Source organism: Humulus lupulus, chromosome 8 (genome assembly GCF_963169125.1).
Source record: "Humulus lupulus chromosome 8, drHumLupu1.1, whole genome shotgun sequence".
Classification (NCBI taxonomy): domain Eukaryota; kingdom Viridiplantae; phylum Streptophyta; class Magnoliopsida; order Rosales; family Cannabaceae; genus Humulus; species Humulus lupulus.
This window is the reverse complement of record NC_084800.1, coordinates 170,247,705-170,260,456: the sequence shown is the minus strand read 5'-3', so window position 1 is coordinate 170,260,456 and position 12,752 is coordinate 170,247,705. Positions and strand designations below refer to the sequence as shown.

The 12,752-nt window shown below is 48.1% G+C and overlaps 1 non-coding gene across 1 annotated transcript; it reads right to left on the bottom strand.

Annotated features, from left to right (window-relative positions):
• Positions 1 to 245: 245 nt before the first annotated feature.
• Positions 246 to 352, bottom strand: LOC133798814 (small nucleolar RNA R71). The gene has a single exon (XR_009876032.1). It is a non-coding gene; the product is annotated as a small nucleolar RNA R71 (small nucleolar RNA).
• Between the last annotated feature and the right edge of the window lie 12,400 nt (positions 353 to 12,752).

Genomic DNA, 12,752 nt, shown 5'->3' with positions numbered 1-12,752 from the left:
CTGTTCAATTTAATGGGTTGCCTTCTGAAGATCCTCACACCCATTTGTCTAATTTTCTGGAGCTTTGTGGAACTTTTAGATACAATGGGGTGAGTGATGATGCTATTAAACTTAGGCTTTTCCCATTTTCTCTGAGGGATAGAGCTAAAAGTTGGCTGAACTCTTTGCAACCGAACTCTATATTTACCTGGCAAGATTTGGCTTAGAAGTTTTTATCAAAATTCTTCCCTCCTTCCAAAGCTGCTAAATTGAGAGGAGAGATCAATAATTTTTGCCAGAATGATGGAGAATCATTGTATGAAGCTTGGGAACAGTTCAAGGAACTTTTGAGAAGATGTCCTCATCATGGCATTGAACAGTGGATGTTAGTGCATAATTTTTATAATGGTTTATGTCCTACTACCAGAACCATTATTGATGCTGCAGCGGGTGGTACTTTTATGAGCAAGAGTGCAACTGGTGCTTATGAGCTATTGGAGGACATGGCCACAAATAATCATCAGTGGTCTGAAGAAAGATCATCGGGAGTCAGAAAGGTAGCTGGGGTGCATGAGCTGGATGCCATCACTACTCTAACAGCACAAGTAGCCTCTTTGACAAAGCAGTTACAACAGAGCACTATATCTGCTAATGCGGTTCAAATGGCAGCTAGGTGTGAAATTTGTGGTGGTTCTCACTCTATTGATCAGTGCCCTACCAATATTAACAATAACACTCCGATGGATCAAGCTTAGGTTCAAGCGGTGGGAAACTTTCAGAGCCCATTCAATAATCCATTCTCCAATACTTACAATCCTAGGTGGCGAAATCACCCTAATTTTTCTTGGAAGAATAATCAAGGCCAGCAACCTCAGTTTCAAGGTCAATTTCAGAATAATATGCCTCAGCCACCAATGCATCAAGCCTCTTCATCACAACAGCCTAGGCCTCAACAATCAATGAATCAAGCTCCACCTGAAAGGCCTAATGAATTGCAAGCTGCATTATTGACTCTCCCCAACACTCAAACTCATTTTATGACAGAGACTAGATCTTCTATCAGAAACCTAGAAACACAAGTTGGGCAGTTGGCTAATATGCTCAATAACAGACCGCAGGTAAATTTGCCCAGTAATACTGAAGTCAACCCTAAGGAGCAAGTTAAGGAAATTACTCTGAGGAGTGGGAAGCAAACTGAGCAGCCTATATCTCCACAGGCAGTGGTTCAGAATGGAGAAATGGGTGAACAGTCTGATCCAGCAGAGGTTACTGAAGACCACCAGCTTTTAGAAAAGAGCCTACCAGTTGTTAATGAGCAGCCAGTTTGAGTTCCCTATCCTCAGAGGCTTAGAAATACTACATTGGATAAACAGTTTTCTAAGTTTTTAGAGGTGTTTAAAAAGCTGCATATAAATATTCCTTTCGCTGAGGCCTTGGAGAAAATGCCTAGCTATGTGAAATTCGTGAAGGAGATTCTGTCCAAGAAAAGGAAGATGGAAGACTATGAGACTGTAGCACTCACTGAAGAGTGCAGCGCGATATTACAAAGGAAGTTACCCCAAAAGCTGAGAGATCCGGGGAGCTTCACCATACCTTGCACCATTGGAAAATTTGAATGCAAACACGCTTTATGTGATCTGGGGGCGAGTATTAATCTGATGCCCTTATCTGTGTTTAGAAGACTAGGTTTGGGGGAGGCAAAACCAACAACCATCACTCTACAACTAGCAGACCGATCAGTGACACATCCACGGGGTATTATTGAGGATGTTCTTGTGAAAGTGGATAAGTTTATATTTCCAGCTGACTTTATCGTTCTCGACATGGAGGAGGATACAGATGTACCTATTATTCTTGGCAGACCATTTCTAGCCACAAGTCAAGCTCTTATTGATGTTCAAAAGGGAGAGCTTAAGCTTAGAGTTCAAGGAGATGAGGTGGTCTTTAATGTCTTCAAGGCTATGAAGTATCCGGTGGCTAGTGACAGTTGCTATAGTGTGGATGTGATAGAGAAGGCAGTCTCGAAGAGAAGGATGAATAGTGATGCCTTAGAGGCAGTATTATTGGGTGATGAGGTCGATGATGATGATGCTGAGATAAGAGATTGTGTAAACTTGATCAATTCCTTCCTGCCATACTGGAAGAAGTTTCAAGAATTAGCAGATGCGCCTGATAAACCACTAACATCCATTCAGCAGCCACCACAGCTGGACTTGAAGGTTCTTCCAGATCATTTGCGATATGCATATTTGGGGGAGAACGAAACTTTACCTGTCATTGTGTCAGCTGACTTGTCAAAGATAGAATTGGAGAAATTGTTGAGGGTTTTAAGGGATCATAAATTGACCATTGGGTGGACATTGGCGGATATTAGAGGAATAAGCCCATCAACAGTGATGCATAAAATATTATTGGAGGAGAATAGCAAGCCATCCATAGAGGCCCAGAGAAGACTCAATCCAGCCATGAAGGAAGTCGTACTTGAGCAGATTCTTAAATGGTTGGACGTTGGGGTGATCTACCCAATTTCTGATAGCGCATGGGTGAGCCCTGTGTAAGTGGTACCTAAAAAGGGTGGTATGATAGTGGTAAAAAATGAAAACAATGAACTCATTCCAACAAGAACTGTAACGGGGTGGCGGATTTGTATAGATTACCGCAAGCTCAACAAGGCAACAAGGAAGGATCATTTTCCTTTGCCTTTCCTTGATCAAATTCTTGACAGACTGGCAGGCCATAACTACTACTGTTTCTTGGATGGGTATTCAGGGTATCTTCAGATTGCTATTGCATCAGAGGATCAAGAGAAAACAACTTTTACATGTCCTTATGGCACATTTTCTTTCAGGAGAATGCCATTTGGACTATGTAATGCCCCTGCAACATTTCAACGGTTCATGATGGCCATATTTTCAGATATGGTAGAAAGGTGTATTGAGATATTCATGGATGATTTCTCTGTTTTTGGCTCATCATTTGACCTCTGTTTGGGTAACTTGGAGAACGTGTTGAATTGTTGTGAGAAGGCAAATCTGGTGTTGAATTGGGAGAAATGCCATTTTATGGTAAAAGAGGGGATTGTTCTTGGCCATAAAATTTCAAGTGAGGAAATTGAGGTAGATAGAGCAAAAATTTCTACCATTGAAAAGCTTCCTCCACCAGTTTCAGTCAAGGGTGTAAGAAGTTTTCTTGGTCATGCTGGGTTCTATCAAAGATTCATAAAAGATTTCTCTAAAGTGTCCAAGCCTCTCTCGAATCTGCTTATGAATGGAGTTATCTTTGATTTTAATGATGAATGCTTGAAGGCTTTCAATGTCTTGAAAGAAAAGCTTATTTCTGCTCCAATTGTGATAGCTCCAAATTGGGAATTGCCTTTTGAGTTGATGTGTGATGCTAGTGACTATGCAGTGGGGGCAGTTTTGGGACAGCGAATTGACAAGGTATTCAGGTCTATTTATTATGCTAGTCGGACTCTAAATGATGCTCAACTGAATTATGCTACTACAGAAAAAGAGTTGCTAGCTATTGTGTTTGCCTGTGATAAATTTAGACTGTATCTGATTGGTAATAAAGTGATTATCTACACTGATCACTCTACCATTAAATACTTGATGTCAAAGAAAGATGCCAAGCCCCGCCTGATTAGATGGATTCTTTTACTTCAAGAATTTGACATGGAAATTCGTGACAAGAAAGGTAGCGAGAATGTGGTAGCTGATCACCTCTCTAGACTTGAAGTGGAGGAGAATGAAAATAAGAAAGCAGTGCAAATCAATGATTACTTTCCTGATGAGCAGTTGTTTGGGGTAAGTGAGAATTTAGCTGTCCTTTGGTTTGCTGACATAGTGAACTTCTTGGTTGCCAAGATTGTGCCTCCTGAAATGTCGAAGCAGCAATTAAAGAAGTTCTTTTCTGAGGTGAAACATTACTATTGGGAGGAGCCTATTCTCTATAGGCATTGTGTGGATCAAATTATCAGATGGTGTGTTCCTGAAGAAGAGATGCAGTCAATTCTCAACCATTGTCACACTCAACAATGTGGTGGGCACTTTGGTGCATCCAGAACGGCAGCCAAGGTATTACAAAGTGGTTTTTATTGGCCTGCATTATTCAAAGATGCTAATGCTTTTGTCAAGGCTTGTGATAGATGTCAGCGAACTGGTGATATCTCGAGGAGAAATGAGATGCCTTTACATGGAATTCTTAAAGTGGAACTTTTTGATGTATGGGGCATTGATTTCATGGGGCCTTTTCCACCATCTTACAACAATGAATATATTCTATTGGCAGTAGATTATGTATCTAAATGGGTGGAGGCTGCAGCAACTAGAGCCAATGACAGTAAAACTGTGCTTAATTTTCTTCATAAACATATTTTTACTAGATTTGGCACTCCCTGAGCTCTCATTAGTGATGAAGGAAAACACTTTGTGAGTAAACAACTTGATGCATTACTGGCTCGTTATGGAGTATATCATCGAAAAGCTTTGCCTTACCATCCTCAATCGAATGGGCAAGCTGAAATTTCAAACAGAGAAATCAAAAGTATCCTTGAGAAGACTGTTGACAGTTCGAGGAAAAATTGGTCGAAGAAGTTAGATGATGCGATTTGGGCCTACAGAACTGCATTCAAAACACCAATAGGTATGTCTCCTTACAGGTTGGTGTTTGGTAAAGCGTGTCATTTACCAGTTGAGTTGGAGCATAGGGCATTTTGGGCTATGAAAAAGTTGAATTTTGATTGGAGTGTAGCCAGTGAATGAAGGTTGTTGCAAGTGAATGAACTTGATGAGTTCAGAAATGAGGCTTATGAAAACGCCAAGATTTATAAAGAGAGAACAAAGGCTTGGCATGACAAGAACTTAGTCAGGAAAGAGTTCCAACCAGGGCAGAAGGTACTTCTTTTTAATTCAAGATTGAGACTTTTTCCTGGCAAATTGAAGTCAAGATGGTCAGGACCATTCACTATTGTTCGGGTCTTTCCATATGGTTCTGTGGAAGTTTAGGGAAACTCAGGTGATTCTTTTAAGGTCAATGGTCAGAGATTGAAGCCTTACTTGGATGGTCAAATTGGTCATGCCAAGTCAGTGATTTATTTGAAGAATCCTTGAGAAACAGTTCAGCGTCTGGCTACAAGACGTTAAAGATAGCGCTTTTGGGAGGCATGCCATGCTTTTAGTTGTTTTGTTTTAGTTTTGAACAATTTTAAGTGTTGATTTGGTTTTTATTATTTTGGACAATAATTTTTTATTATTATTATTTTTGTAAGTTAAACCGTGAAAAGCGTGAAAAAAAAGGGGGATTTGTTTCAGGAGGCAGCGCCTAGACGCTACAAACCAGCACCCCAGTGCTGCTCAAGTCAGAGAGGACCCCCAGAAAAATTCCCAGATAGCGCCTAGGCGCCATAAGGTAGCGCCCCAGCGCTGCTCAACTCAGAAAGTGCCCAGAAAAAAAAATTCACAGCGCCTAGGCGCCCAAAGGCAGCGCCCCAGCGCTGAGTCGAACCTGAGAGCCCCAGCAAATTTTTCGAGGCAGCGCCTAGGTGCCATATCCAGCGCCCCAACGCCCTCTCGGCCCCAGATTTAAAAAAGCCCCATTTTTTTGAATTTTACCCCAAATTCCTTTCTTCTTCTTCTTCCCTTCCGACTCTTTCTCTTTCTCTACCTCCATAACCACCCATTCTACCTTAGATCTCACTCAAATCTTCCCTAAACATCTCTTTTTTCCACAAATTCAACATACCCAACCACTCAATCATCCTCTTTTTCTCTAAAAATCTACACCATCTATTCTACATTCATGCCCTAATTTCAAATCTGAAATTTACTGCTATTCTCATGGGGTTTTTGTTTGTGGACTCATCATCACAACTTTTTGCTTATGGATTATCATCAAGTAAGGTCCCTTCCTTTATTTTTCAACTTTAATCTCTATTAAGCAAAGTTTGGGGTGAATTTGAAAATTGTGGATGAGAACTTTAGGATTTTGGTGTATCATTGTGATTATATTTGCTGGTGGAGTATATTCTGCATTACTATTGTTTTGGGAAAGGAAGTAAAATAAGGGGAGTTGCTGCTGAAATTTGGGTAGAATTGTTGTGAAATTTTTTTGTGGGTTGGTGGTGTATTGGCTGGTTGTTGTTTGACAGAAAAGGTTGTGATTAGTGTGCAATGGGACCTAAGACAAGGAATACTGGAGCTTCATCATCTAGGCGTCGTAGGGACCCCTCGCCTCCACAGGAATATGATAATGATCGTTTTGTTAGTAAAGATGCGGCAGACAGATATGAAAAATTGTGTCGTAAGATAGTGATTCCTGAAAGAGGTATGGAGTTTCAACGTGGGCCATATGAGGATCCGACTTATGAGCCTATATGGGCTAACATAGGACGTAGAGGGTGGGCTACTTTTGTGAAGGGAAATTTGACTGATGTTAACAAGTCCCTGGTCTATGAGTTTTATGCTAATTTTCCGCAAGATTCGCTGTTATCCCCATTTCCTACATGGGCTCGGGGCCTTCGTCCAGGCCCATTGTCAGGGGCCATGTAAGCATGCGGGCCAGGCCCAAGGCCTCTTGGTATGGAAAATATCCGAGGGGAGGGGTATGGACCGAGGGTGCATGTCTGGGCCCATTTGAGGGGTTCGGCATGGCCCTCCAGGTTCAGTCCTCCAGGACGGTCGTCCGGGTGATGTACAGATCATTCGGATCCCCCACGACCTATGCGTCCAGGTCCCGGACCCTGGTATGGTCCGGGCCTATGGTAAATAAAGAGGGACAAAGGTAAACGGACCCGAATCACCTCATCCCCGATTGGAAGGGTCAAGCGTCCTGGACCCTGAAGCCGCCCCACTCCGCGTGGGCATTGTCCCCACTTTTCACCTGCAGAAAAGGCCACCTCGGGATTGCACGCCGTTGTTTCAGGTCTGTGCTGCCAAGTACTCTGACTGGTCTTGTCTCCTGAATCTGCCTCATTACTCGAAATATCCAGACCAAAAGCACCGTTTTGTCGGGCAAGATATAGCTCTTGAGTCAACTTATTGGGCCTTAGCTGGTCTGGAATTCATGTATTTTGTATCTTTTGTATTGGGCTTCCACTAGAAAGGCCAAGAGTATCCATATCTCCGATGGGCCCGGGTCGTACCCGGCCCAGACCCAGTGTTCCCATAAGCCTATAAATGTAAGCTACAGAACACTGTAAAAAGGATCTCTCATCATCTGAGATACAGTAACCCTGTCAAAATACAGAGGGAAACTCCATTGTAAAAGGTTTTTCAAGCTCTAATACTACAGACTCGTGGACTAAGGCTAGTTAACGCCGCAACCACGTAAAAACCCCGTGTTAATCTTCAGCTTTCATTACAATTATCCTTAAGTAATATTTATTAATATAGTTACCGAAAATCTCGGTTAACAGTTTGGTGCTTTCATTGAGAGCTGAAGGAAGCTAGTGCTACCTGTCTACCGGGGAAGTTCCAAGCGACCAGGCCACAGCCAGGAAACTCCAGTACCAAGTCCACCGATACGTCATGATGGACGGAAAACTATACCGTCGGGGTCTATCCATGCCTTACCTCAGGTGTGTGCCCGAGACTGAGCTGAGTGCCATCATGCATGAGGTGCATGAAGGGTTTTACGGAGATCACACTGCCGGGCCCAGCCTATCCAAGAAGATCCTGCGCCAAGGATACTTCTGGGCAACCATGAAAAAAGACTGTATTGACTATGTCCGCAAGTGCGAACAGTGCCAGAGGTACGCAAAGGTCCCACGGGCCCCCCCGACAGAGATAACCTTGATGAATAGCCCCTGGCCCTTCGCAGTGTGGGGGATCGATCTCGTCGGATCTCTCCCGACCGAAAAAGGAGGGGTAAAGTATGCCATCGTGGCTGTGGACTATTACACGAAGTGGGTTGAGGCGGAGCCCATGAACACAATCACTTCCAAAAAGGCCTTAGATTTCTTCATCAATACCATAGTGTGTCGGTATGGCCTCCCCTACAAAATCATGTCCAACAACGGGAAGCAGTACGACAGCTCCTACTTCCCGGATTTTTGCGAAAGGCACGGTATAGTGAAGAGCTTCTCCGCGGTTGCCAGACCCCAGGCAAACGGGCAGGCTGAAGCTGTGAACAAAATCCTAAAGGGGACACTGAAGAAAAAGCTCCAGGCCTGTAAGAGCAAATGGCCCAAGGAACTGCCCCACATACTATGGGCTTACCGGACGACCGAGCGGACGTCAATCGGACACACCCCCTACTCTATGGTCTATGGGTGCGAAGCCGTCATCCCAATCGAGACGACTGTCCCGTCCCATCGACGTGACACGTATGATCCCACCCAGAACCACGCCTTACTCCAAGAATCACTAGATCTCATCGAAGAGATCCGGGAAGAGTTGCAGGTGCAGCTGAAGATGTACCAAGGCAAGATCGCGCGGCACTTCAACTCCAAAGTCAAGAGCCTTAAGTTTGAAACCGGCGACTTGTTCTTGCGGACAGTCTTCCCTGCTACTCAAGATCCGGGAGTGGGGGTTCTGGGCCCAAATTAGGAGGGGCCGTATGAGATCCAGCACGAGGTGTGCCCCGGAACGTACCGCTTAAAGCGGCTCGATGGCTCGGAAGTCCCGCGAGCTTGGAATGCGAAGCATCTCCGTAAACACTATCAATAGTCGGGAAGCCTTTCCCAGTTTAACGTTTTCGTTGTAAACAATGTACGCCTCAGGACGAACCTTTTTCAAACAATAAAAATGACGTGTGCAAAACGTCATAAAGAAATATTGTGAAAATCCATGCTAATCTTTCTCAAGTGACCCCAGACCCGTCTCCGCTCACTTGTGGGGGGTATCCCGGGTGTAAGCAAACACCTGGCGGGGCGCAAGCTTAGGCTAGTCCCGACTCGGACAACCAAGGTCCGGGCGACTCAAACCCCACGGTCCCACCCCGGACGAACGATGTCCGGGGATATAAAATAAAGTGGACCGAGCCGGAGGGCGGTCCCACCCCGGACGAACGATGTCCGGAGGTATGAAACAAAGAAGACCGAGCCCAAGGCAGGTCCCACCCCAGACGAATGATGTCCGGGGGTATAAAATAAAGAGGACCGAGCCCAAGGCCGGTCCTACCCCCGACGAATGATGTCCGGGGGTATAAAATAAAGAGGACCGAGCCCAAGACCGGTCCCACCGCGGACAAACGATGTCCGGGGGTATAAAATAAAGAGGACCGAGCCCAAGGCCAGTCCCACCCCAGATGAACGATGTCCGGGGGTATAAAATAAAGAGGACCGAGCCCTAGGCAAGTCCCACCCCGGACGAACGATGTCCGGGGGTATAAAATAAAGAGGATCGAGCCCAAGGCCGGTCCCACCCCGGACGAACGACGTTCAAGGGTACAAGACGAAGGACCGAGCCAAAGGCCGGTCCCACCCCGGACGAACGATGTCCGGGGGTATAAAATAAAGAGGACCAATCCCAAGCCCGGTCCTACCCTGGACGAACGATGTCTGAGGGTATAAAATAAAGAGGACCGAGCCCAAGGCCGGTCCCACCCCGGACAAACGATGTTCGGGGATATAAAATAAAGAGGACCGAGCCCAAGGCCGGTCCCACCCCTGACGAACGATGTCCGGAGGTATAAAATAAAGAGGACCAAGCCCAAGGCCGGTCCCACCCCTGACGAACGATGTCCGGGGGTATAAAATAAAGAGGACCGAGCCCAAGGCCGGTCCCACCCCGGATGAGCGATGTCCGGGGGTATAAAATAAAGAGGACCGAGACCAAGGCCGGTCCACCCCGGACGAACGATGTCCGGGGGTATAAAATAAAGAGGACCGAGCCCAAGGCCAGTCCCACCCCGGACGAACGATGTCCGGGGGTATAAAATAAAGAGGACCGAGCCCTAGGCCGGTCCCACCCCGGACGAACGACGTCTAGGGGTATAAGACGAAGGACCGAGCTGGAGGCCGGTCCCACCCCGGACGAACGATGTCCAGGGGTATAAAATAAATAGGACCAAGCCCAAGGCCGGTCCACCCCGAATGAACGATGTCCGGGGGTATAAAATAAAGAGGACCGAGCCCAAGGCCGGTCCCACCCCGGACGAACGATGTTCGGGGGTATAAAATGAAGAGGACCGAGCCCAAGGCCGGTCCCACCCCTGACGAACGATGTCCGGGGGTATAAAATAAAGAGGACCGAGCCCAAGGCCGGTCCCACCCCGGACGAACGATGTCCGGGGGTATAAAATAAAGAGGACCGAGCCCAAGGCCGGTCCATCCCGGACGAATGATGTCCGGGGTTATAAAATAAAGAGGACCGAGCCCAAGGTCGGTCCCACCCCGGACGAACAATGTCCGGGGGTATAAAATAAAGAGGACCGAGCCCAAGGCCGGTCCCACCCCAGATGAACGATGTCTGGGGGTATAAAATAAAGAGGACTGAGCCCAAGGCCGGTCCCACCCCGGACGAACGACGTCCGGGGTTATAAGACGAAGGACCGAGCCGGAGGCCGATCCCACCCCGGACGAACGATGTCCGGGGGTATAAAATAAAGAGGACCAAGCCCAAGGCCGGTCCACCCCAGACGAACGATGTCCGGGGGTATAAAATAAAGAGTACCGAGCCCAAGGCCGGTCCCACCCCGGACGAACGATGTCCAGGGGTATAAAATAAAGAGGACCGAGCCCAAGGCTGGTCCACCCCGGACGAACGATGTCCGGGGGTATAAAATAAAGAGGACCGAGCCCAAGGCCGGTCCCACCCTGGACGAACGATGTCCGGGGGTATAAAATAAAGAGGACCGAGCCCAAGGACGGTCCCACCCCGGACGAACGATGTCCATGGATATAAAATAAAGAGGACCGAGCCCAAGGCCAGTCCCACCCCGGACGAACAATAACCGCGGGTATAGAATAAAGAGGATCGAGCCCAAGGCCGGTCCCACCTCGGACGAACGATGTCCGGGGGTATAAAATAAAGAGGACCGAGCCCAAGGCCGGTCCCACCCCGGACGAACGATGTCTGGGGGTACAAAATAAAGAGGATCAGGCCCAAAGCCGGTCCAGTTCGGACAATTGATGTCCGGGAGAAAGAAGCATCCGGTTTTCCCCAGGGCAAAGCCATGGCCTAAAACTGGTAAAAGGAGAACAAAGCTCCAAGTTAGACTAAGCCCCGATGGCCCTGGACTTGGTGCCAGGATTAAAAACTCGGTAAGTCGTTGGGTCTAGTCCAGGCCGTTGGAACCAGAACTAAAACCTCACAATCAATTAATCGCGGCAACAGAATAAAATTTCTACTTAGAACAACGGAAGGAAGCCTACATAAAAACCAGAGAAGGCAACAGTGTTCTAAATTTTATTACAAGACAAAAACACTAATAAAATTACAAGGCCGGGGTTCGGGCCTACAGCTCATCCGCCCGGATGTCCGCATCCTCCCTCTCCTTGGCCTCGAACTCGGCCAGCTTCGACTCTGGATCAGGGAAGACAAGGAGATTCATACTCTTGTCCTTTCATCAGGCCATGTAGATGGCCTCGTCAAAGGTGACATCCAGCAGGCCCTCGGCCTCCTCCTTTTCGCGACGGGTGGTTTCGTGCGCCCCGTTCGCAGACTCGGACCTTCAAGGCCTGGATCTCCTCCTTATCCAAGACGGACTGAGCCACGGCCGCCTCCAAAAGCATCGGACGTTCATCGGTCTCCTTCGATTTTCGGGACAACTCCTCTTCCAACCCGACCTTGGCACGATCAAGCTCCTCGCGCTCTGTCTTTGCCCGGGCCACCTCTATCTGGGCACGGGCCACCTCCTGTCCAAGAGCCTCCTTGGCAGCCTCTCTCTGATTCACGGCCGCCTCCAACTCCAGCTTGGCCGTCTCCATCTTTATGGCCAGCTCGGCCACCAGATCGTCACTCCTTTGGGACAATAGGTCAACCTGGAGCAAAGAAAAGTTAGAAAATAAAACCCTCGTCAACAAGCAAGGGAAGGAATGTAAGAGAAGTGAAAGGTACCGCGGTGGCCTGGTGGCGGAGCACCTGGGAGATGAACAGTACGTCCGGGTTGGCTATTGTGGCGTACCTCTTGAGCTGGAGGTTGGACATGGTGTTCCCAACCTGGTCTAGCAGGTCGGCCGCCAGGGGGGCCGTGTCCTGGCCGAGTTTAGGGTGGAAGCCCTCTTCGGCGGCTGGCCGATCCATGATCGGCTGAGGAGCGCTGAACTCGGCAGGACGCTCCGCAAATTCAACCTAAGGACGGATCATCAGGGCCTTGTAAATTTCATCCCTCCAGCACCGACCATTTTCCCAGGTCCGATTGATCAGCCGGGACTGCTCGTCCCGCAGGGCTGACTCCCCCTCCTCGGGAAGAGTCGGGCGTAGGGGGAGAATAGGCAGTGCAGGGATTTCCTTCGCGGCCAGCCGACTCTCGCCATGTGACTCTTCAGCCGAGCCAGCTCGCCTCGTCCAGGGCCTCTTCCCGGTGTTGCCCTTTACGGTGCCAGCATCCGAGCCCCTCTTCCCCGAGCTCCGGCTGACCGCCGCGCCCGCCTCCAAGTCAATCACGTGGGGCTGGGCGGAGGTGAAGACTACTTCAGGCTCCACAGCCTGGACTGGGACCGCGGCCAGAACTCCTCCGCCGGGGCGGAGCTCCGTCCCAGACAGTTCCTTGGTAAGGTGGGGCTCCGGGCTCGTCACCTCACTGTTCTTCTTGGCCGCCTTCTTGGCCTCCCTGTCCTTGATGAGCCGCCTCATTTCGCTGGCAGGGGTTGACATATCGGAGTCCCCTAC